This window comes from Nycticebus coucang, chromosome 10, assembly GCF_027406575.1.
Source record: "Nycticebus coucang isolate mNycCou1 chromosome 10, mNycCou1.pri, whole genome shotgun sequence".
In the NCBI taxonomy this organism is placed as follows: Eukaryota; Metazoa; Chordata; class Mammalia; order Primates; family Lorisidae; genus Nycticebus; species Nycticebus coucang.
In genome coordinates, this window is record NC_069789.1 from 16385038 (window position 1) to 16409566 (window position 24529).

The window sequence follows — 24529 nt, forward strand, 5'->3', positions numbered from 1 at the left end:
ACAAGAGGATATAATAATTATACACATAAATACACCTAACACTTCCTCACCCAGATGTATAAAGCAAATGTCATCAGAGCTAAAGAGAGAAAGAGACCCCAATACAAGAATCGCTGGAGACCGCAGCACTCCACTTTCAACAGTGGACAGATCATTAAAACAGAAAATCAGCAAAGAAACCTTGGATTTAATCTGCATTATAAATCTAATGGTCCGAATAGATTTTTACAGAAGGTCTCATCCAATAGCTGAGAACACACATTCTTCTTCTCAGTTCATGGATCATTCTCAAGGATAGACCATATGTTAAACCACAAAATAAGTCTTTAAAAATTCAAGAAAACTTGAAGTCATGCCAATTTTTTTTTTTAATTTCCACGTCATTGTGGTCACCGCTGGCGTCAGGGCCCCGGTTCCACCTGCTGCACAGAACGGCCTCATTCCCCGGACCCGGGTCAATGACCGGGACCACCAGCAGCTGCCTACGGCCAGGGCTCGCCATGTCCTGCCCTAGCACCCCTTCGGCTGCTGACACAGGGCCCGACCCACCCATGCCAATTATTTTTTCTCATCACAATAGAATAAAACTAGAAGTCAATAACAAGAGAAACATTGAAAACTATAAACATGTGAAATTAAAGAATATGCTCCTGAATGATGAGTGGATTAAGGAAGAGATTAAGAATGAATTTTAAAATTTCTCAAAACAGGGCAGTGCCTGTGGCTCAGTGGGTAGAGAGCCGGCCCCAGCCAAACTGCAACAAAAAATAGCTGGGTGTTGTGTCGGGTGCCTGTAGTCCCACCTACTCTGGGGGCTAAGGCAGGAGAATCACCTAAGCCCAGGAGTTGGAGGTTGCTGTGAGCTGTGATGCCACAGCACTCTACTGAGGGCAATAAAGTGAGACTTAGTCTCTAAAAAAAAAAAAATTCTGAAAACAAATGAAAATGAAAACACAATATATCAAAATCTATGAGATACACCCAAAGCAGTAATAAGAGGAAAGCTTATAGCAATAGGTACCAAAAAAGTAGAAAAGCTTCAAATAAACAACCCAACAATTAATCTCAAAGAACTTGAAAACAAGAGAAAACAAAAATTAATAGAAAAAAATAATTAAAGATCAGAGCACAAATAAATGAAATTGAAACAAAAACAAAAGATAAACAAAACAAAAAGTTATTTTTATTAAAAAAGACATAAAAAATTGACCCAACTTTAACCAGACTAAGAAAAAAAAAAGAGAGAGAGAGAGACTACCCAAATGAATAATTAGAGAGGAAAAAGAAGACATTAGAACTGATACTGCAGAAATCCAAAGGATCGTTAGAGACTATTATGAGCAACTATACACCAAGAAGCCATAAAAGCTAGAAGAAATGGATAATTCCTAGACACATAGGCTTTTTCCATGACTTAGCAATTATGAATTGGGCTACAATAAACATTCTGGTACTAATATCTTTGTTATAATGTGATTTCATATGAAAGCTATAACCCAACTATAACCTAAGAATATGGGGAAAGGGGAAAGGGAGGGGCTGCATCTTACAAGGGTACATGTGAAACTTACTAAATGTAGAATATAAATGTCTTAACACAATAACTAAGAAAAAATCAGGAAGACTATGTTAACCAGTGTGATGAAAATTTGTCAAATGGTATATATAACCAGCGTATGGTGAAAAAATTAAATTAAATTAAAAAAAATTCCTAGATACATACATCCTATCAACATTGAACCAAGAAGAAACACAAAACCTGAATAAAACAATAACAAGTAATGAGATAGAAGCAATAATAAAATGTCTCCTACCAGATAGCCCAGGACCTAGTGGCTTCACTGCTGAATCCTACCAAGCATTCAAAGAACTCCTAACAATTCTTCTCAAAGCACCCAAAAAAAATAGAGCAGGAGGGACTACTTCCAAACTCATTCCATGAGGCTTGTATCATCTTGATACCAAAACCAAAGACATAGCAACAAAAGGTAACCCTAGACAAATATCTCTGATGAACATAGATGCAAAAATCCTCAATGTAATCCCACAAACCAGGCCAGGTGCAGCGGCTTATGCCTTTAATATCAGCACTTTGGGAGGCTAAGGTGGGTGGTTTGCCTGAGCTCATGAGTTGGTGACCAGCCTGGGCTAGAATGAGACCCTGTCTCTAAAAATAGCCAGGCATTGTGGTGGGTGGGTGCCTGTAGTCCTAGCTACTTTGGAGGCTGAGACAAGAGAATCACTTGAGCCCAAGAGTCTGAGGTTGCTGTGAGCTATGGTACCATGGGGTGACAAAGTGAGACTGTCTCAAATAATAATATTAATAATAATAAAAGAAAAGAAAAGAAATACCAGCAAACTAAATCCAACAACACACTAAAAAGATTATTCATCATGATCAAGTTTGATTCATCCCTGGGATGCAAGGTTGGTCTAACATATGCAATCAATGTGATATATCAAGTCAACAGAATGAACAAAAAAAACCATATGCTCATTTGAACTGACACTGAAAAAAATTCAATAAAATTAAACATTCCTTCATGATAGATTCTCAAAAAATGAGTATAGAAGAAACTTACCTCAAAACATTAAAAGCCATGTATGACAGACTCACAGCTGGTGTATTCTGAATGGGGAAAAATCGAAAGCCTTTCCTCTGATATCTGGAACAAGACAAGGATGACCATTTTCACCACTGTTATTTGACATAGTACTGAAAGTTCTAAAGCAATCAGATAAGAGAACAAAATTTAAAATATTCAAATTAGAAAGGAAGAAGTCAAATTGTCCTTGTTCGCAGATGATACGATCTTATGTCTAGAGAAACCTAAGGACTCCACAAGAAAAAAAAGTATTAGAACTGCTAAGCAAATTCTATAAAGTTGCAGGATACAAAATCAACATGTAAAAATCAGTAGCATTTCTATATGTCAATAGTAAACAATCTGAAAAAGAAACCAAGAAAGTATTCCCACTAACAATAGCTACAAATAAAAAATAAAACATCTGGGATAAACTTATTCAAAGAAGTGAATGATCTCCACAATGAATATACAAAACACTGATGAAAATGCTATTCCAGCTCAGCACCTGTAGCTCAAGCAGCTAAGGCTCCAGCCACATACATCAGAGCGGGAGAGTTCAAATCCAGCCCGGGCCTGCCAAACAACGACAACTACAACCAAAAAATAGCCGGGCATTGTGGTGGGTGCCTGTTGTCCCAGCTACTTGGGAGGCTGAGGCAAGAGAATCACTTAAGCCCAGGAGTTGTAGGTTGCTGTGAGTTGTGACGTCACAGCACTCTACACAAGGTGACAGCTTGAGGCGCTGTCTCAAAAAAAAAAAAAAGAAAGAAAATGCTGTTCCAAGTGCAGTGATGTTTACAGCTAATGGATCACAACCAGTCACAGATTCCTTTGTCCCTTCCCTACTCCCACTTGTTAACTTGACTAGCAAATGGGAGGAGGGAGAAAGAAAGAAAACCTTGGTGAAAGAAATTAAAGAGGACACAAAACTTGGGAAGATTTTCCATGCTCCTGGATTAGAAGAATTAGCATTATTAAAATGTCCATACTACCCAAAGCAGATTCAATGCAATCCCCATAAAAATACTAATGACATTCTTCACAGAAATTGAAAAAATAATCCTCAAATTTTTATGAACCACGAAAGACCCAGAATAGCCAAAGCCATCCTGAGTGGAAAACAAAACAAAACAAAAAAACTGCAGGAATTACATTACCTGACTTTATATGCTACAAAGCTGTAATAATGAAAACAGCATGGTACTGGCGTAAAAACAGACACATAGACCAATGGAACAGAATAGAGAACCCAGAAATACATCTATATATACATCCATAGTGAACTCATCTTCAACAAGGAACCATAAACATAAAGTGAGGAAAGGACAGTCTCTTCAATAAATGGTGCGGGGGAAACTGGATCTTCATAGCAGAAGAAGGAAACTAAACCCCCTATCTCTCATCGTATACAAAAATCAAATAAGAATGGATCAAAGACTTAAGGCTAAGGCCTGAAAGTGTGAAACTACTAAATGAAAACATTTGGGAAAATGCAGCAGGAGGTTGATCTGGGCAATGATTACTTGAACAATACCCCAAAGCACAGGCAACCAAATCAAATTGAACAAATGGTATCAATCAAGCTATAAAGCTTCTGTACAGCAAAGGAAACAATCAACAAAGGGAAGAGATAGCCCACGGAATGGGAGAAAACACTTGGAAACTGCTCATCTGACAAAAGACTAATACTAGAATATATAAGGTGCGCCAACCACCCAAGAGAAAAAAAATCAAATAATCAATGGGCAAAGGATCAAGACATACAAGGCATAAAAGTGGCCAAGAAGTATATGAAAAAATGCTGAATGTCATTATTCATCAGAGAAATGCAAATCAAAACTACAATGAGATATCATCTCACCCCAGTTAAAATGCCTTTTATCAAAAAGACAGGCAATATTAAATGCTGGTGAGGAAGCAGAGAAAGGGGAACCCTCATACACTGTTAATGGGCATGAAAATTAATGCAACCACTATGGAGAACTGTACGGAAATTCCTCAAAATAATGACAAATAGAACTGCCATATGACACAGCAATCCCACTGCTGGGTATATATTTGAAGGAGAGGAATTCAGTACTCTGAAAAGATATCTGTACTCCATGTTTATTGCAGCACTATTCACAATAGCCAACCTAAGTGTTCATCAATGGATGAATGGATAAAGAAGTTGTGGTATATAGAGTAGAAGCTCTATAACTTGAGCACCCAAGGGACCACAGAGGTGGTCAACATAAGAAACCAGGCCTACTGTACTGTACATACATGTGGTGCATGTCCAGTCTATGAAAATTAGGTCAATTTAAGGAGGTGGTCAACTCTGAAACATATATAAAAGAATATTCTATTCTATTCTATTCTGAATAGAGTTCTATTCAACTCTATTGCATATATATATAAAAGAATATTCTATAACCACAAAAAAGAAGGAAATCCTGCCATTTGCAATAACATGCATGGAACTGGAGAACATTAAGTGAAATAAGCTAAACACAGACAAATCTCCCATGTTCTCACCCATGTGTGGGAGCTAAATATTAAAAACAAGTGATCTCATGGAGACAGAGTAGAGTGATGGTTCCCAAAAGTTAGGAAGGACATCAGGGGAATAAATTGAGTAGGGTTAACAGGTGCAAAAATATACTTAGAATGAACAATATTTGATAGCACAACAAAGTGACTATAATCAACAAGTTAGGGTATACTTTAAAATAACGACAAGTGACAATATAGAGGTATATGGCACACCTCCTGGGTGAAGGGCTTAACAGCAACTTGGACTTTACCTAAAAAATGCAAACAATGTAACCTAATTGCTTGTACTCTTATATTAATCTGAAATTTTAAAATATTTTAGAAATCTATTAAAACTTTATTTTTTAAACAGTTGATAAAACATAATAAAATAAAATAAGAATGGAATTGGAAAGACTAACACAAAGAAATGATAAATGCCTGAAGTGATGGATACCCCAATTACCCTGATTTAATTGATTCACTTTGTATGCCTGTATCAAAGCATCACCCACACCCTGTAAAGATATGCAACTGTATGTACCCATCATCATGAAAAAAAGAAGCTGGAGGCCAAGTGTGCACCTGACTCACTGCCTTGTGCTCCTTGACCCCTCTGCTTTCTCTTGTTTGTTGGTAGAACCATTGTCTGCTTTGTCTAAGGTTTCTTTCTGCTAGATAGGCCTTTTTTTTTTATTGTTGGGGATTCATTGAGGGTACAATAAGCCAGGTTACACTGATTGCAATTGTTAGGTAAAGTCCCTCTTGCAATCATGTCTTGCCCCCATAAAGTGTGACACACACCAAGGCCCCACCCCCTCCCTCCATCCCTCTTTCTACTCCCCCCCATAACCTTAATTGTCATTAATTGTCCTCATATCAAAATTGAGTACATAGGATTCATGCTTCTCCATTCTTGTGATGCTTTACTAAGAATAATGTCTTCCAAATCCTTTTATCATAAGGACACTTGTACTAGACTGTTTATTGCAGCTCAATTTACAATCGCCAAAATGTGGAAACAGCCTAAATGCCCACCAACCCAGGAATGGATTAACAAACTGTGGTATATGTATACCATGGAATACTATTCAGCCATTAAAAAAAATGGAGACTTTACATCCTTCGTATTAACCTAGATAGGCCTTTCTTTCACTCCCTCCACCCCCTTTTCCTCCCTACTTAAATATCTCTTCATATGTTTATTGGCCATTTGTATTTTTTAACTGTCTTCATGATCTTCAGCTACTGCTTTCAGTTTATTAAGATTTGAAACAAATTGTTTTGTGGCTTATAAATGTGATGGTTGGGTTTTCATGTTCATGTATAAGATACACTTCCCTCCAACCTTGTTACAACGTCTGCACATTACTATCTGGCATGAGAAAAAGATAAAATAAATATTTAAAATACACAAAGGGTATAAATAATGATACACCAAAACCTAGGTGAAGAAAGAAAACTTCAGCAATGCAGCTGAAACACTCCATCTGCTCTTCCTCAATTCCTTGACATCCCCATGAACTTAGGGTAACCATGACCCTAAGTTCTGAGATCAGAAGGCTCATGCATCTCTCTTTCTATTTTTACTATACGGGTATGTTTTTCTGCTTTTTCCTTGTGCTGCTGGCTGTACCTATAGCAATTTGCATCATTACAAAACAGATGCTTTAGAGCCATGCTTATAGTGAAGTTGCATGAATCCTGTAGCTCGCTGGTCATTTGTAGATGTAAACAGTTCATTTTTTGGTCTAGGGAAAAACATGTTGGTGACCGGCAAAAAGATGGTTTTCGGACAATCACACAGTAGACAAGGGTCACAATGTCTACATAATACATGAAGAAAAGCTTATGCTATGGAAACCTTTCTCTACACTCTTTTCTTGATGTTATGAGTGTCTTTTCAACACCAGAAGAAGGACCATGATAGGACATAGAGCCCTGGCCACACAAACCTTTTCATTTCTGGCTTATTCATTCATCCTGTTCATCCAACCAGTGAATGTTTATGGAGAACCCACAATGAGTCCCAAACACCGAGCTAAGATACTGGGGAACAAAAATGACAGAGATATGGTCTCTGCCCACTTGTAGCTGAATTAAGAAAATACACAAATAAACAATAATTATAACAACAATAATGATAGCTCTTGGTTGTGGAGCATTTACTATGTGCCAGGCACTGGGTGCTGAGCACCCACTTATGATATCTCATCTAATCCTCACGTGAGACACAGAACTGGGAATAAAACCTGTGGGAAATGGAAGAAAAGAAAACGTAAGAAATACACCAAAGGTCAAATGGTGGAGCGAGGATTTGAACTTAGGCAGTCTGACTACAGAGCCTGGCTCTTTACCAACGTCAACTATTGCAGAGGAAATGAATTACGATAATCAAGCGAGATCAGAGCTATGGCAGAAGGAATACTGACATCCGAAATCCTGGGAGCTGGTGGTCATGCTCAGTGAGACTCTGCCAAGTGAAGGAGAGCTCTTCCCTCTGAGCAGACACCTGACTTTGTGCGTGCCCTTCAGGACATTTCCACTCTCAATATACTCCTGTTAGTTTAGTGTTAGAGTATTAAAAATAAGCTTGTCCAGAGGCCTGGGGAAAAGACATCCACCAACTTCCTAACTTTGGACAACAGATTGCGCATTTGTAAAATGAGGTGGTTCCTACCAGGTGTCGAGGGGCTGAAGAGCTGCAGAGGAATTTCTCCTTTTAAAAACTACATAAAGAGTGCCCTGGGAAGCCGAGAAGAGGTGGGTGGATTGCTTGAGCTCAGGAGTCTGAGACCAACCTGAGCAAGAGCAATATCCCCTCTCTAAAAATAGCTGAGTGTTGTGGCAGGCACCTGTAGTCCCAGCTACTCTGGAGGCCGAGGCAAGAGGATCCCTTAAGCATTTGAGGTTGCTGTGAGCTATGACACCATAGCACTCAACCCAGGGCACAGAGAGACTCTGTCTCAAACAAACAAATAAACAAATCCACAATATAAGGATGGCAGCGTGAGTTCTGTAGCACAGCCAGACTTCGTTTACTTTTGTCTTGTTCTAATAAACAGCTGGTTAGAAATCATGAGAAGCAAAAGATGGCAAATTAACAAAAGAGCAAGTCATGGAAAGTTTGAATGTGAAGACTCATGAACAATGAGGAAATAACATCTGTCGTCCATACTGGAGGGCTGTGGCTGTGAAATCCTCCCAAGGAGCATGCAAATAGTCCCTACAGAATCTGCTGCAGCTTTTTAGAGTTTCAAGATCTTTTTTGGAGAGACCAGTTACCAGGAAGTAAGGATTTAACATTCAGTTGCTAAAATGAGTTTAGATGGTGCAACAGACCTTTAAGCCTACTGTCTCCTTGCAAATGGGCTTAGATTACTGCAATTTACAGGAACAGTTCTCTGTGTCAAATTAGTCAGGAAAATTACCCTTGCCTCAGACTCTCCAAAGGAAAATTCCATTTCTGCTCTATTTCCGTGCCTACACATGTAAGCTATGATTACAGCATGGGCCCATCCCTGCAAATGCATGTGAAGGCTCTGCTGATACTTTGCGAATGGTTAGACTTGCTTCTTTACCTTTGGTAACACTTGATACCAAACAGTGGACTCTCTTCCAAGCAAGAACTATATCCCGTGAAATATCCTGTACAGCAAAATTCAAGAAACTTAAAATATAGTTATGACTTTTCTGGAAGGAAACTTTGCAATATGTATCAAAATCCTTAAAAATGTTCTCTTATTGTTATGCAAAACTCTTTGGGTGGCAAGAAATAGAACTAATGTCAAGTTAATGTTCACAATGTTCAGCACACCCTCTGGACTCACCTACAACTCGAACTTTACCTTAGAAATGAAAACAATGTAGGCTCGGTGCCTGTAGCACAGTGGTTATGGCACCAGCCACATACACCAAGTCTGGCAGGTTCAAACCCAGCCCAGGCCAGGTAAACAACAATGACAACTGTAATAAAAAATAGCTGGGCGTTCCAGAAGGTGCCTGTAGTCCCAGCTACTTGGGAGGCTGAGGCAAGAGAATCATTTAAGCCCAAGAGTTTGAGGTTGCTGTGAGCTGTGATATCATCGCACTCTACAGAGGGTGACATAGTGAGGCTCTGTCTAAAAAAAAAAAAAAGGAAAAGAAAACAATGTAACCTAAATATTGGTACCCTCCTATTAATCTGACATTCAAAAAACATAAACTCAGTGTGTGTTTGTGTGTGTGTTATTGTTGTTACAAGATGATCAATAAAAAAGCTTTTAAGCATAAAAAAAATGAATTAGCCAACTGTGACTGCTTCCTTTTCTTTGACCCTCCTCTTTAACCCATGTCCAAGTTCTATATGGTATTTCTATGTGATATGGGACCTCTGTACCTTCTAGTCTAATGGCTCCCCACTTACTGGAAACCTGCCCTCTCTTATATGGAAACAACAGCCTCCCAACTGGCTCTGTCAAGCCTCTTGCAGCTCTTGTGGATCATCTCATTCTGACTAGTTTCTTTAAAAATATTCTGATTATGAAGGGCCATATATAAGGTAAATATTATGCATACCAAAATTCCCCTTAAAAGTCCTTTACAAAGATGCTGATAATTAAGTTCACAAACCCATCCTAGAAAAAGTGCTACATACCTCATTGCTGAATATCACTATAGTCATGTTCAAAGTACTCCCCTTGGGAAACTATGCACGGATGCCAATGCCCAGTCTACCGTTCAAAGAAATTTTAGAACTCTTTTTCTGGAATGGCTATCAGAAGTGTTGGCATATTACCCATGATGTTCTGAATGTCATCAAAATGTCTTCCTTTAAGTATTTCCTTTATCTTTGGGTAAAGAAAAAAGTCATTGGAGGCCAGATCAAGATGAGGTAAGTAGGGAGGGTTTTCCAATACAGTTATTTGTTTACTGGCTAAGAACTTCATCATGGACAGTGCTGTGTGAGCTGGTGCACTGTCGTGATGCAAGAGCCACAACTTTCTTGTGCCAAGATTTTCAGTTAAGATTTTCCTGTTTCTCGGGCGGCGCCTGTGGCTCAGTGAGTAGGGCGCCAGTCCCATATGCCGAGGGTGGCGGGTTCAAACCCAGCCCCGGCCAAACTGCAACCAATAAATAGCCGGGCGTTGTGGCGGGCTCCTGTAGTCCCAGCTGCTCGGGAGGCTGAGGCAAGAGAATCGCGTAAGCCCAAGATTTAAGAGGTTGCTGTGAGCCGTGTGACGCCACGGCACTCTACCCGAGGGCGGTACAGTGAGACTCTGTCTCTACCAAAAAAAAAAAAAAAAGATTTTCCTGTTTCTCTATTGATGTTTCCTTAGTCTGCTATGCTTCTCAAGTCAGCTGGTGATTTTGATGCACAATTTGACAAAATTTTGCAATGTTTTCATCAGTTCTGCTTGTTACTTCTTGCCCTGACCTCTCTTCATCAGTGAAGCTTTCTCTCCCCTCAGCCAAATGTTTACTCCATTTGTACACTGTAACATGTCCCTGATTTCGCTTCCACTCTTGCCAAGTTTAAGAAGAAGTTTAATGTTTTTTCATTGCTCTAATTCAAGCTCCGACTTTCTCATAACAGCACATGAAAACATGCAACAACAGTAATGAATACCACTCAGCAAGACCCCACCATATGTCAACACAAGCATGGCTGTGAGGCACTGATATACCAAGGTTACAAAATCTTACCGAGCTGTTTGTACAATGCTGCCAATGTAAGCACATGGTGCCAAGTTTACAAACTTAATTGTCAGACTTCATATATCAAAGTCTGACAGACCATCTCCAAAATTCAACAACAAAAAACACATCTCTCAGCTGTGCACAGTAACCCCTGTAGTCGCAGCAACTTGGGAGCTGGGAGCTTGCAGTGAGCTATGACCGCAGCTGTAAATAACCACTCTGCACTCCAGCCTTGGCAACTTGAGACCCCAACTCCAAAGAAAACATTAAAAGAAAACAACCACATTTCTTTTCTCCAGCAGGGGAGTACATTTTTTACTGTGCTTTCTTCTGCTGAGTCCCAGATAATGTCATTGGCTTGCATTGAGAAGCTGTTTATTGGGAAAAGTTGTGTTTTCAAACTCTCCCTCTATGCAAAGTGAACAAGAATTGAGAGTAGCAGAGAGATTGACAGCAGAGTGTACTTCCTGTCCCATTCACTTTGTGAGAGCTTATGGGAAAGATGGCTCGTAAAGTTGCCCCCTTTTGATGCACAATTTGAAAATGGTCTCCTTTTTTTTATTTTTTTTGTATTGTTGGTGATTCATTGAGGGTACAGAACAAAGTTACATTGATTGCTTTGGTTAGATAAGGACCTTCTTATATTTGTGTCCCATCCCCAAAAGGTGTACCACACCCCTTGACACCCACCCCCCACTGTGTACTAGGGACCTTAATTGTCTTCATATTAGAACCCCCTCCCTCCTTTCCTTTCTCAGCTCTCCCTGTCCCCCACCCCCCACTGTGTCCTAGGACCTTAATCGTCTTCATATTAGAATTGAGTACATAAGATTCTTATTTCTCCATTCTTGTGATGCTTTACTAAGAATAATGTGTTCCACGTCCATCCAGGTTAATACAAAGGACGAAAAGTCTCCATCTTTTTTAGTGGCTGAATAGTATTCCTTGGAATAGTATTCCATCCACTCTTGCCAAGAAGTTGAAAACATTAAACTTCTTTGTAATAGTATTCCATGCTGTATTCCACAGCTTGTTAGAAAACAGTCTCCTTTAAAAAACAATCATCACTATTTACTTTTGTTTCTGCATCACTTTTGTTTCTACTAAGCATATATAATTCAGTGGGTGGAAATTAAGTGCAGCAGTGACGTCATTTTCCTGGATGTGCCCTCTGGACAGGCCAGGGTCTTCATACGAGGTGTTCTCACTGTGCCCATCAGAGCTGGGTGGCAAGAGAGGAAACCTGGGGTCTCTATGCAAGGCCCCCAATTCAGATGCAACTCCACAGATTTCGACACTTCTAAATTCAATTCTGGCCATCCAGGTCTTCAGCAAGGTATATTTTATAGTTAAGAGGACATAATATGGAGGTCCAGAGCAAGATGGCAGCCGAATAACAGCTTCCTTGCAGCTGGGCATGATGAGTCTGTGGAGACAAAACTCCAGGCTTCTCTGGCTGGTGGGATCTGCCCATAAACATCCCTTTGAGGACATAGGGAGTCAGCAAGAGACTTCTGGACCCCAAGAGGAGGACACAGCAGTGGAGAACTGGCAAGTGGTTACATATGTTCATTCGGTCTAATCCTGGCGGCATCTGTAAGTACAGCAGCAGTGAGATTGCAAACTGGAAAGGCCTTACCTGTGAGCTGTTTTGGTTTTTTTAGAACTTGGCGCTCAGTTGAACTGCCTTGGGAGAGCTTGGGCAGGAGTGCGGAGGACTTTAGGAGTTGTCTAGGGCCCCAGACTGAGCTGCTGAGCTGGAAGGAGCTAATAGTGTTTGGCTGTGGACTGCATGGAGCCATTGTGGGAGAAGTGCCCCGGTAAGATCTGCCCTCAGGGTTGCAGAGCAAGGATTGGGTGGGAGCAAGTAATCAAGTGACTGAGAAGCCTAAAGGTGGGGACTGAGACCCCTTACACCCTTAGTCCTCAGGGGCATAGAGTGAGATGGTTTTGGCACACTGGGTAAGTGGATAGCCACTTTAGGAGTGATCACAGCACTAAGTGCTTTCCTGGGAAAGCTGCTTAGCCAAGTTTAGCAGTTTAAAGTTCCTTTTAAGAGGGCTGAGGAGAGATTTAGGCTCTCCATCCTGCAGGGTTGGAGAAATCAGCAGAAGCCTCCAGTCATATCAGCATTGTGATTAACATCTCATACCCTAGAAGATCACCTGTTGCCCAGACAATATTCAGCAAGGTATATACTGCTTTATTTCGGTTTTTTTTTGTTTGTTTGTTTTTTGTTGTTGTTGTTTTGTTTTTTAATTTCAACATCTTCCCTATAGATTTTTCTTTTCTTTTCCTTTCTTTTCTTTCTTCATTTCTCTAGTTTAAATATAATTTCCATTGTTGCCTTTTTCAACAATTAGAACTTCCTTTTTACTAGTGTATCTACCCCTATTATTTGGTTTCTCCCCCAATTTTGTCCCATAAAGTTTTCTGTTTGCTTGTTTTGGTTTGATTTATAGCATTTTTGTCTTTCCTCTATACTTGGTGGAGGTGGGGTACAGTGTCCAAACAGGCTAGCAAAGAGCTGCTGACCTTAAGGAAACCACCCAACCTGGCACCCCCAGAGATTGGGGTTTTTTTAAGGTTAGATCAAAGTACCCTACTGAACACCTATATTGCTCTGTCTCCCTCTTTCTGTGCCTCTCTTCTTTTTGTCAATATTCCATTTTATCCATCCCTTCTCCTTTCTGATTTTTCTTTCCTTTCTTTCTTTTTTTTTTTTCTTTCCTTTTTACCTTCTTGCTCTTCAACCTTCTCATCCTTCTGGTCCTGTACCAAAAGGACTCATCGAAACTCTAGTCCAGAGGCACAGCAACTTAGGAAGCGAAAGGAAAATTGGGCAAGGAAACAGATAAAAGAAATCACTCATGAGGAAGAATCAGTAGAAAACTCCTGGCAGGGCGGTGCCTGTGGCTCAGTGAGCAGGGCGCCGGCCCCATATACCGAGGGTGGCGGGTTCAAACCCAGCCCCGGCCAAACTGCAACCAAAAAAAAAAAAATAGCCGGGCGTTGTGGCGGGCGCCTGTAGTCCCAGCTACTCGGGAGGCTGAGGCAGGAGAATCGCCTAAGCCCAGGAGTTGGAGGTTGCTGTGAGCTGTGTGACGCCACGGCACTCTACCGAGGGCAATAAAGTGAAACTCTGTCTCTACAAAAAAAAAAAAAAAAAGAAAAAAAAGAAAACTCCTGGCAACATGAAAAACAAGTCCAGAGCAACCCCCCAAGGGACCATGAGGTACCTACTGCAGAATAGTCCACCTATAAAGAAATGTTAGAAATTACACAAAGGGAATTTAGAATACAGATGATGAAACAATGAAGAAAACTGCAGATAAAGTGGAAAATAACAGAAAGGAAATCCTAAAACAGAATCACATAAGAGATGAACAATATGAAGAATATAGAAAAGATGTAGCAGAGCTGAAGAAACTGAAGCAGTCAATTAGGGAACTTAAAGATGCAATAGAAAGTGTCAAAAACAGATTAGACCATGCAGAAGAAAGAATCTCAGAGGTAGAGGAAAAAGCTCTTCAGATAATTCAGATAGTTAAAGAGGCAGAAAAGAAGAGAAAGAAAGCAGAATGTTCACTGACAGGATTATGGGACTTTATGAAGCATTCAAACATATGAGTTATAGGTATCCCAGAAGAAGAAGAAGAATGTCTCAGGGGGATGGAAGCCATACTGAGAATACTGTAAATGAAAATTTCCCAAATATCAACAAAGATTCTGACACACTCCTTTCAGAGGGATATCGGACCCCAGGTCACCTCAACTCTAACCGAGCTTCTCCAATACAAATTGTGACGAACACCTATCCAAAGTCAAGACAAAAGAAAATATTCTTCAAGCTGCCAGGAGTAAGCTCCTATTCTTTCTACAGGGGCAAATCCATCAGGGTGACTGCAGACTTCTCTAATGAAACTTTCCAAGCAAGAAGACAATGGTTATCTATCTTTAATCTACTTAACCAGAACAATTTCCAGCCCAGAATTCCATATCCTGCTAAGCTAAACTTTAAAATTGACAGAGAAATCAAATCATTTACTGATATACAAACATTGAGGAATTGAGGAAATTCACCACAACAAGACAAGCTCTACAGCAAATACTTCAACCTGTTCTACGCACTGACCATCACAATGGATCAGCAGCAAAGTAAGAACTCAGCAATCCAAGGACAGAACCTAACTTCCACACTGATGCAAAAGATAAAACTAAGTAATGAAATCTCACAAAATAAGATGAATAGAACACTACCACACTTACCAATTATCTCAATAAATATTAATGGCTTGAATTCCCCACTGAAGAGGCATGGATTGGCTGACTGGATTAAAGAACACAAGCCATCCATTTGCTGTCTTCAGGAAACACATATAGCTTCAAAAGACAAATTAGAACTCTAAGTTAAGGGTTAGAGGGCAATTTTTCAGGCAAACAGAATTCAGAAGAAAAGAGGAGTTGCAATCTTATTTTCAGATACATGTGGATTTAAAGCAACTAAAGTCAAAAAAGACAAAGATGGTCACTTTATATTCATCAAGGGAAAAATACAACAAGAAGACGTTTCAATTCTAAATATTTATGCACCCAATTTAAATGCTCCCAGATTCTTGAAACAGACCTTACTCAATCTGAGCAAAATGATATCCTATAATACCATGATAACAGGGGACTTTAACACTCCTCTTACAGAGCTCAACAGATCCTCTAAACGGAAGTTAAACGAAGATATACAGGACATAAATGAGACCCTAGAACAATTGTGCTTGATAGATGCATATAGAACACTCCATCCCAAAGATAAAGAATATATATTCTTCTCATCGCCCCATGGAACATTCTCCAAAATTGATCATATCCTAGGACACAAAACAAACCTCAACAGAATCAAAAGAATTGAAATTTTACCTTGTATCTTCTCAGTCCACAAGGCACTAAAGGTGGAACACAACCCCACACAAAGGCATGGAAATGAAACAACCTTCTATTGAATGACAGGTGGGTGCAGGAAGAAATAAAACAGGAAATCATTAACTTTCTTGAGTATAACAACAATGAAGACACAAGCTACCCAAACCTGTGGGATACTGCAAAAGCAGTTTTGAGAGGAAAATTTATCACTTTAGATGCCTACATTCCAAAAACAGAAAGAGAGCACATCAACAATCTCACAGGCCATCTTATAGAACTGGAAAAAGAAGAACAGTCTAAGCCTACACCCAGTAGAAGAAAAGAAATATCCAAAATTAAATCAGAGATTAATGAAACTGAAAACAAAAGAATCATTCAGAAAATTAATGAAACAAGGAGTTGGTTTTTTGAAAAAATAAATAAAATAGATAAACCTTTGGCCAGACTAACTAGAAATAGAAAAGTAAAATGTCTAGTAACCTCAATCAGAAATGATAAAGGGGAAATAACAACTGATGCCACAGAGATACAAGAGATCATCTCTGAATATTACCAGAAACTCTATGCCCAGAAATTTGACAATGTGAAGGAAATGGATTAATACTTGGATTCACACCCTCTCCCTAGACTTAGCCAGGAAAAAATAAGAGTTCCTGAACAGACCAATTTCAAACACTAAGATTAAAGAAACAATAAAAAAGCTTCCAACAAAAAAATGTCCTGGTCTGGATGACTTCACACCAGAATTCTATCAAATCTTCAAGGAAGAGCTTATTCCCATACTGCAGAAATTATTCCAAAAAATTGAGGAGGAAAGAATCTTCTCCAACACGTTCTACGAAGCAAACATCACCCTGATACCAAAACCAGGAAAAGACCCAACGAAAAAGGAGAATTTCAGACCAATTTCACTAATGAATATAGATGCAAAAATTGTCAACAAAATCCTAGCCAATAAATTACAGCTTATCATCAAAAAAGTCATTCATCATGATCAAGTAGGCTTCATTCCAGGGATGCTAGGCTGGTTTAACATACACAAGTCGATAAACATTATCCACCATATTAACAGAAGCAAAAATAAAGACCATATGGATCCTCTCAATAGATGTAGAAAAAGCATTCGATAAAATCCAGCATTCTTTTCTAATTAGAACACTGAAGAGTATAGGCATACATGGTACATTTCTGAAAATGATTGAAGCTATCTATGACAAACCCAGAGCTAATATTTTACTGAAAGGAGTAAAACTGAAAGCTTTTCCTCTTATAAGTGGAACCAGACAAGGTTATCGTCTGTCACCATTTCTATTCAACATAGTGCTGGAAGTTCTAGCCAATACAATTAGGCAAGACAAAGAAATAAAGGGCATCCAAATGGGAACAGAGGAGGTCAAACTCTCCCTCTTTGCTGACGACATGATTTTATACTTAGAGAACACCAAAGACTCAACTAAAGACTCCTGGAAGTCATCAAAAAATACAGTAATGTTTCAGGATATAAAGTCAATGTCCACAAGTCAGTAGTAGCCTTTGTATATGCCAATAACAGTCAAGATAAGAGGCTAATTAAGGACACAACTCCCTTCACCATAGCTCTAAAGAAAATGAAATACCTAGGAATATACCTAACGAAGGAGGTGAAGGACGTCTATAAAGAAAATTATGAAATCCTAAAAAAGGAAATAGCAGAGGATATTAACAAATGGAAGAACATATCATGCTCATGGCTGGGAATAATCAACATTGTTAAAATGTCTATATTTCCCAAAGCAATTTACCTATTCAATGCCATTCCTATTAAAATACCAACATCGTACTTTCAAGACTTGGAAAAAATGATTCTGAGTTTTGTATGGAACCAGAAAAAACCCTGTATAGCTAAGGCAGTTCTTAGTAATAAAAACAAAGCCGGGGGGCATCAGCATACCAGATTTTAGGCTACACTACAAAGCCATAGTGGTCAAGACAGATGGTACTAGCACAAAAATAGAGACATAGACACTTGGAATCAAGTAGAAAACCAGGAAATGAAACTAACAACCTAATCTTCAATAAACCAAACAAGAATATACCTTGGGGGAAAGACTCTCTATTCAATAAATGGTTCTGGGAGAACTGGATATGCACATGTAAAAGACTGAAACTGGACCCACACCTTTCTCTGCTCACAAAAATTGATTCAAGATGGATAAAGGACTTAAATTTAAGGTATGACACAATAAAAATCCTCAAAGAAAGCATAGGAAAAACACTGGAAGATATTGACCTGGGGAAAGACTTCATGAAGAAGACTGCCATGGCAATTGCAACAACAACAAAAATAAACAAATGGAACTTCATTAAACTGAAAAGCTTGTACAGCTAAGGAGACAACAACCAAAGCAAATAGACATCCTGCACAATGGGAAAGGATATTTGCATATTTTGAATCAGACAAAAACTTGATAACTAGGATCTATAGAGAACTCAAATTAATTCACATGAAAAAAGCCAACAATCCCATATATCAATGGGCAAGAGACATGAATAGAACCTCCTCCAAAGAAGACAGAAGAATGGCCAACAAACATGAAAAAATGCTCATCATCCCTATTTATTAGAGAAATGCAAATCAAAACCACCTTGAGATACCATCTAACCCCAGTGAGAATGGACCACATCACAAAATCTCAAAACTGCAGATGCCGGAGTCGATCTGGAGAGAGGGGAACATTTTTACACTGCTAGTGGGACTGCAAACTAATACAACCTTTTTGGAAGGAAATATGGAGAAATCTCAAAGAACTCAGGCTAGACCTCCCATTTGATCCTGCAATCCCATTACTGGACATCTACCAGAAGGAAAAAAATTCCTTTTATCATAAGGACACTTGCACTAGACTGTTTATCGCAGCTCAATTTACAATCGCCAAAATGTGGAAACAGCCTAAATGCCCACCAATCCAGGAATGGATTAACAAGCTGTGGTGCATATATACCATGGAATACTATTCAGCTATTAAAAAAAATGGAGACTTTGTAGCCTTTGTATTAACCTGGATGGAAGTGGAACACATTATTCTTAGAAAGCATCACAAGAATGGAGAAGCATGAATCCTATGTACTCAATTTTGATATGAGGAAAATTAATGACAATTAAGGACACGGTGGGGGTGGGGAAAGGGGAGAGCAGAGAGAGAAAGAAGGAGGGAGGGGTGGGGAAAAGAAGAGCAGAGAGAGGGAAGGAGGGAGAGGGGTGAGGTCTTGGTGTGTGACACACCTTTTGGGGGCAAGACACGATTGTAAGAGGGACTTTACCTAACAAATGCAATCAGTGTAACCTGGTTTCTTGAATCCTCAATGAATCCCCAACAATAAAAACAAAATAAAACAAAGCAAAAACAAAAAAAAAGTGGATATAATATATTACCAGTTTGTTACCTTGGATTATAACTGAGATATTTAGACATAGTGTGTGTGTGTATATATATATATATGACCCTGTAGTTCTACTCTGTGGCCAGCTGTGTATGTAGCATACTTTCCGGAGTTTGGGAGAAACGCACTGGGGCTCCACCTCCACCCACACCACACAATGCGGATGTCTTTGAAGCCTGCAACCATTCCTACTCTCTCGCTCCACATCCCAGGGGCTCTTGTTGTCTCCCTCATCCAGATGGTCCCATGCTGCAAATCCCACTGTTCCTTTCCTTTTGAGGCAGAGGATTTAGGTGTCTGCATGGCACTCTATTTTCCAGACCTTGCTACTCAAAGTGTGCACAGGACTGTAACATCAGCATGATCTGTAGGCCTGGTGGAAATGCAGACTCTCAGCTGCCAAGGAACAGCAGTCACTGTTACTTGGTGCCTTCAAGAGCACAGCTGGGAAATGCTGGACAAAAGGCAGTGAACACTGGAGGACCCTGAGGCAGGGAAGATGAAAAGAGAAGAAAAGGCTGGGCTTTTAAGAAAACAGAGAAGAAATACTGAGAAAACCAGAGACCAATGGAGGGAGGGGGGTACAAATGTGGGGTGGCAACCAAGTCTGAAAAAAGGGTTTCTGCAGGGACCTGGCAGCCCCTCTGCTGTCTCCTTCAGCACAGGAGCTTGGGAGGGCAAATCCAGAGGAAGGCTCTGCACAGGCTTGGGGATTCGGAGACAGAGTGCTAACTCTGGGTGGTTGAGGGAAGGGCTGCGGCTTATTAGGGCCAGAGAAAAGGAGAGATAAGGGTCTGGAGGTGGTGAGAAATGGAAAAGAGAGCAGTCAGTCCACTCTGGAGAAAAAGAAAGAAAGCGTCCACTCTGCACGCATTTGAACAACAAAGAGACCACAGTGGTTTTTTTTTTTTCAGCCCAGTGTCCCCATTGATTTGGGGGGATACAAAGGAGGAGCATGGGCAGAGGGGTAGCTCTGGTCTCTCCCAAGGCATAATGTTCTGCCCCTCCAAGAATAGCCCCTGCCACCCCACATCAGGCCCCTTGAATCAGGCTGCCCTAGCCACAGCAGGACCAGCCTCTGGGCCATCTCCCTGAGCCTACAGAAGTGCCCCAGCTGAGAGGCGGGAAGCACTTGGAGGACCTGGCTCCCTTCTCACCTTCCTGTGTGCAGTAAAGACAGGCCCAGAGCCAGATCTTGGGTGTGCTCCTGCCTGAGGGCCCCTCTGGGTGCCAGCTCCCTTGCCTAAGGTACTGAGGCCACTAGAGCCCTGGAGCAGGGAAGCCCGGTCACTTCCTGCCTGATCGTCTCAGCATCGCTTTCCCCTCACCTTCCACACTGCCCTCCATTACTTCCCTTCATTGCTTGGGCTGCCCCAGCTCTCACACACCCACCCTCAGCGTGTGAGGCGGAGGGAGGGAAGGCAAGGCAAGGCTGTGCAGAGGAAGCACGTAACTGCCTTAGGAGAAAAAAAGCAGTGAGGGATGGGGTGGGTTCCTCACAGTGAGGAAGTGTGATTAGGAAGAGAGAGAGTGGGGGCTGGAGGCTACTCCAGCCATCCACAGGGCGCTCTTAGGGGAAGGAGTAGGGGTGGGGAAGACGGAGTGGGAAGACCCTTGCAGGGTACCCAAAGGGTCCCCACATTGCATCAGGATCTACCTCCATGGCTCTTTTTTTCACATCTTCTTTTCACTCCTTTTGGGGTGGAGAACTGGCCTTATAACCCTAAGCCATCTTCCCACCAGAAAACCAGCACCAATAACCCACCCCACCCCCTTACTGCAGACTCACACAGCCTGGTGCAGGTGAGTCAGACATGTCTTTGCTGTCCATTTCACTGCTTCTTCTGAGCTTAAAAAGAAGGCGAGGAAGACAGTTGGCCTCTCCTGGGTACTTTGTACCTTCCCCTGCTCAGAGCTAAGTGCCTCCATGAAAGGAGGGTCCTGGGCCAGGAGAGGGCAGGAGGGATGCTGGGCAACTAACTGCCAGGGTGAGAGCAGGTAAAGGCAAGTTAAGAAAAGATTTCTCAACATAAGATTAGAGTAGAAAGAACTTTATTTTCTTCTTCCTGTGTAGAAAAAGGGCCAACACAGTGAAAGAGAAGGAGATAGTGTTGGCAGAGAAAAATAGGTACTCCAGCTTTTTAGATGGGATGAGGAAGGTTCTGGCTGTCCCCAAATCAACAGGGTGCCACAAACTGCTTCCAATGGCAGGTAACAGAGTGTGGCAGGTGTCGGAGTTGAGAGTCAGCTTCTCTGGCTGTCCTTGGAGACAGATGGTAGGAGTTGAGACCCTGCCCTGGAGACTGAAGCTCCACCCCTGCTGCTCACCCAGGAACTCTGTCAAAGCAGAGTCTTAAGTGCAATTTTACAGAGGAAGATTTATATCTCTCTTTAGTCTGTTGAGCTCTTTTCAGACCTGTTGTGCAAAATAGAGCTGGGTGTGTCCCTATGATGTTGCAGGTTAGTTATTTTCCTGTCAGTTTCCACGGACGCCCCCTTCACATTCAAATCCTAGTGCCACTGGCCATGGGGTGTGATGTTGGCAGGTCACCCTGTGCCTCCGTTTCTACACATGTGACATGGGAGCAGCAATTCCTAATTTTATTTGGGCTAAAGAGACAAACCATATATATATTATACCAAGTACTTAAAAGAGCACCTCGCACATAGTAAGGGCTCAAAGCTGTTAGAACCTCAAAAGTAAATTCCACCATGAGCACAAGCAGGACCTGGGTGTGATTTCAAGGCAGGCTGCTGTGGCGAGTGACGCCCATGGGGCTGGGGACGCATGCAGCAACTCCCACTCTCAGGGACCACAGATGAAGCCTGAGAGGGCTGGTTTTCAGACAAGATTTGAGGCTGGCTATGTGGGGTGAAGGAGCACACGGTCCAGGAAATAGCTGGAAGGGAGGCTGAGGTTGGGCGTGTGAAAGCTGGGGCAGCCCAAGCAATGGAGGGAATGGAGGGCAGTGTGGAAGGCGAGGGAAAAGACGCTGAGACTTTTGGGCAGGAAATGACCGGGCTTTCCCTGCCCCAGGGCTCTGGTGGCCTCAGCACCTTAGGCGCTGGCCCTTGGGCAGGAGCACGGACAGCATCTGGCTCTGGGCCTGTCTCTACTGCACACAGGAAGGTGAGAAGGGAGCGAGGCCCTCCAAGTGCTTCTCCTCCCCTCCCTTCTTTCTCTTTTCTTTCTCTCCATTGGATACTTTTTTCCTATTTTTGAGATATTTTACTAAGAAGAATATGTTTCAGCTCCATCCAGGTAAACATAAAAGATATAAAGTCTCCATCTTTTCTTACAGCTGAATAGTAAGTATTCCATGGTATACATATTTGAGACAGGGTCTGCTCTGTCACCCAGGCTGGAGTACAGGGTATCATAGCTCACTACAGCCATGACATCTGGGCTTAAGCAATTCTCCTGCCTCTGCAAGAGCAAGTAGCTCAGACTACAGGTGTGCACCAACACACCTAGTTAATTTTTAAAAATTTATCTGTAGACATGTAGGTCTCTCTGTTGCCTAAAAGGCTGGTCAGGAACTCCTGACCTTAAATGATCTTCCTACCTTGGCCTCCCAAATTGCTGGGATTATAGGCATCCAGTCCCTTCTGCTCACTTCTACTGTAGCAGTTGTGTCTTGTTAGGTTAGCACTGTCGCATAATCCCAGGGCAGAGAGAATGTCTTTCCATCCTTGCAGCCCCTGACTCCTCGTGGCCTCCAGTCAAAGGACCTTTAAGGCTTCTCACCTGTGCTGTGCGTATCCTGCTCAGACTGGACCAGTTCTTTGGAGCAGAAATTTGGAGAATGTCTTACAGCCTCTATGAGGCAGCAAGCTCCTAAACCATGAAGACAGAGACCATCCCCTCCTCAGGCTGTGCCACCCCCCAGCATGTCTTCCTGGATGAACAGGGAAGCAGTGGCTTATCATAAACGAAGGAAAAGGAAGTTGGGGCACAGCCTGGGACTTGCCAGCCTCTGGGGGGGTTGGGGGTGGGGCTGGGAGTAGGGTGGATGCTCTTTGGCTCTGTGGTGAACAGGTGGTTGAGGGAACATGGCACAGAGGCAGTAATGAGTCTGGACATGCTACCGAAGGCTGCGGTGAGTGACGCCACTGGTGACGTCCAGAGAGAGCTTTGGCCTAAAATGGTAACAAAAAGGAGACACCAAACCAGAGGGTCTGAGAAGGAGGCAGAAGCTGGCTGAGAGTGCAGGGTGATTTGAGACATAGCCTGGAGTTGGGAGCTGAGCTCTTTAGGACCCACCCTAAGGCCTGGAGCTTGTGGCAGTGGAAAAGGAGAGAAAAGGACAGTGGCCTCTTGAAGACCATTGCAGACATGACATGACTTTTCCCTTGCATAGATCTACTGGATGAAGTTATGAGGCCAGAGCTCAGCAGGACATTTAGGGGCCAAGTCATTGGTGAGATCCCCTCCTCCACCCCCTCCCTGAGGGTTCCCCCCCAGCTCTGGCCTGTGACCTTCATTTATGCACAGGTAGAGAGAGCCATGGAAGAGGGAGGGCTGCACCCTTACTTCTCTTCTGGCAGAATCTCAGCAGGCAGTTGTTTTCATTTTTCCATATTTGTCTCCACATTTCACAGATCTTGGTATTTTGATAATATTTCAAATTAAGGGGATTCATTTAAAGGGACATAAATCGAATCCAAGCACGGACAGTGTAGTGAAAACAGTATGATCCCCACAAGCCAATCTTTTAACTTGCTCAAAGTTTTAACTAAGTCCCTGAGTTCTGGCTCTGATGAAAGAAGCAATGAAACAAACAGACTTGTCTCCTGGCAGTAGATGGATCTGGAGGATTCCAGGGCACTCCTGGAGGGAGCCAGGAATATGGATCTCAAAGTGGTGACATTTGCAAGCCAGGGCCCTGGAGCTCATTTAACAAATGTCAGACCAGCCAGAAGGGAAGAACAGAAGGAAGACAAGTGAGTTCCACATCTGGAAGTGTTGACAAGCTGGGAACAGATCACTCAGGGGTGGAGAGAGGGGAATTCCCTTTACTTCTCAGTCAATAAATCGTTACCACATTCTTCCTCTCCTTTGGTCATTTTTATCTCCTTCTTCCTGCCCCACTCTCTAACTACATTTATACACTCTTATTAAACCAAAGACTTATATGTATAATTATTCTTCCCATGACACCAAAGTCTATCAGGGATCGCACTACAAAGAGGAAATGTCTCTTTTGTGCCTGGATTTCCTCTGCCTCCAGGGAAGAGATCTTTTGGGTAGACGGATCCTCTGGGGGCAGGAGGCTTTGAAGCTGGGTCTTCAAGATGGGGTAGGAATTCCAGGTGAAGGGAAGAAGGAGCGCACAGCTTCTTCTAGAATTATTTACAGGCATACCTCCTTTTATTGTGCTTCTCTTCATCATGCTTTGCAGATGCTACTG

General features: G+C 41.7%; 1 protein-coding gene and 1 non-coding gene across 2 annotated transcripts in view; one reads left to right on the plus strand and one right to left on the minus strand.

The window, feature by feature from the left end:
* The window catches only part of CAPN9 (calpain 9), a 274380-nt gene that overhangs the window by 95905 nt on the left and 153946 nt on the right, over positions 1 to 24529 (minus strand). The window lies entirely within an intron of this gene.
* On the plus strand, positions 6381 to 6483 carry LOC128598040 (small nucleolar RNA U13). Its single transcript, XR_008383552.1, has one exon. It is a non-coding gene; the product is annotated as a small nucleolar RNA U13 (small nucleolar RNA).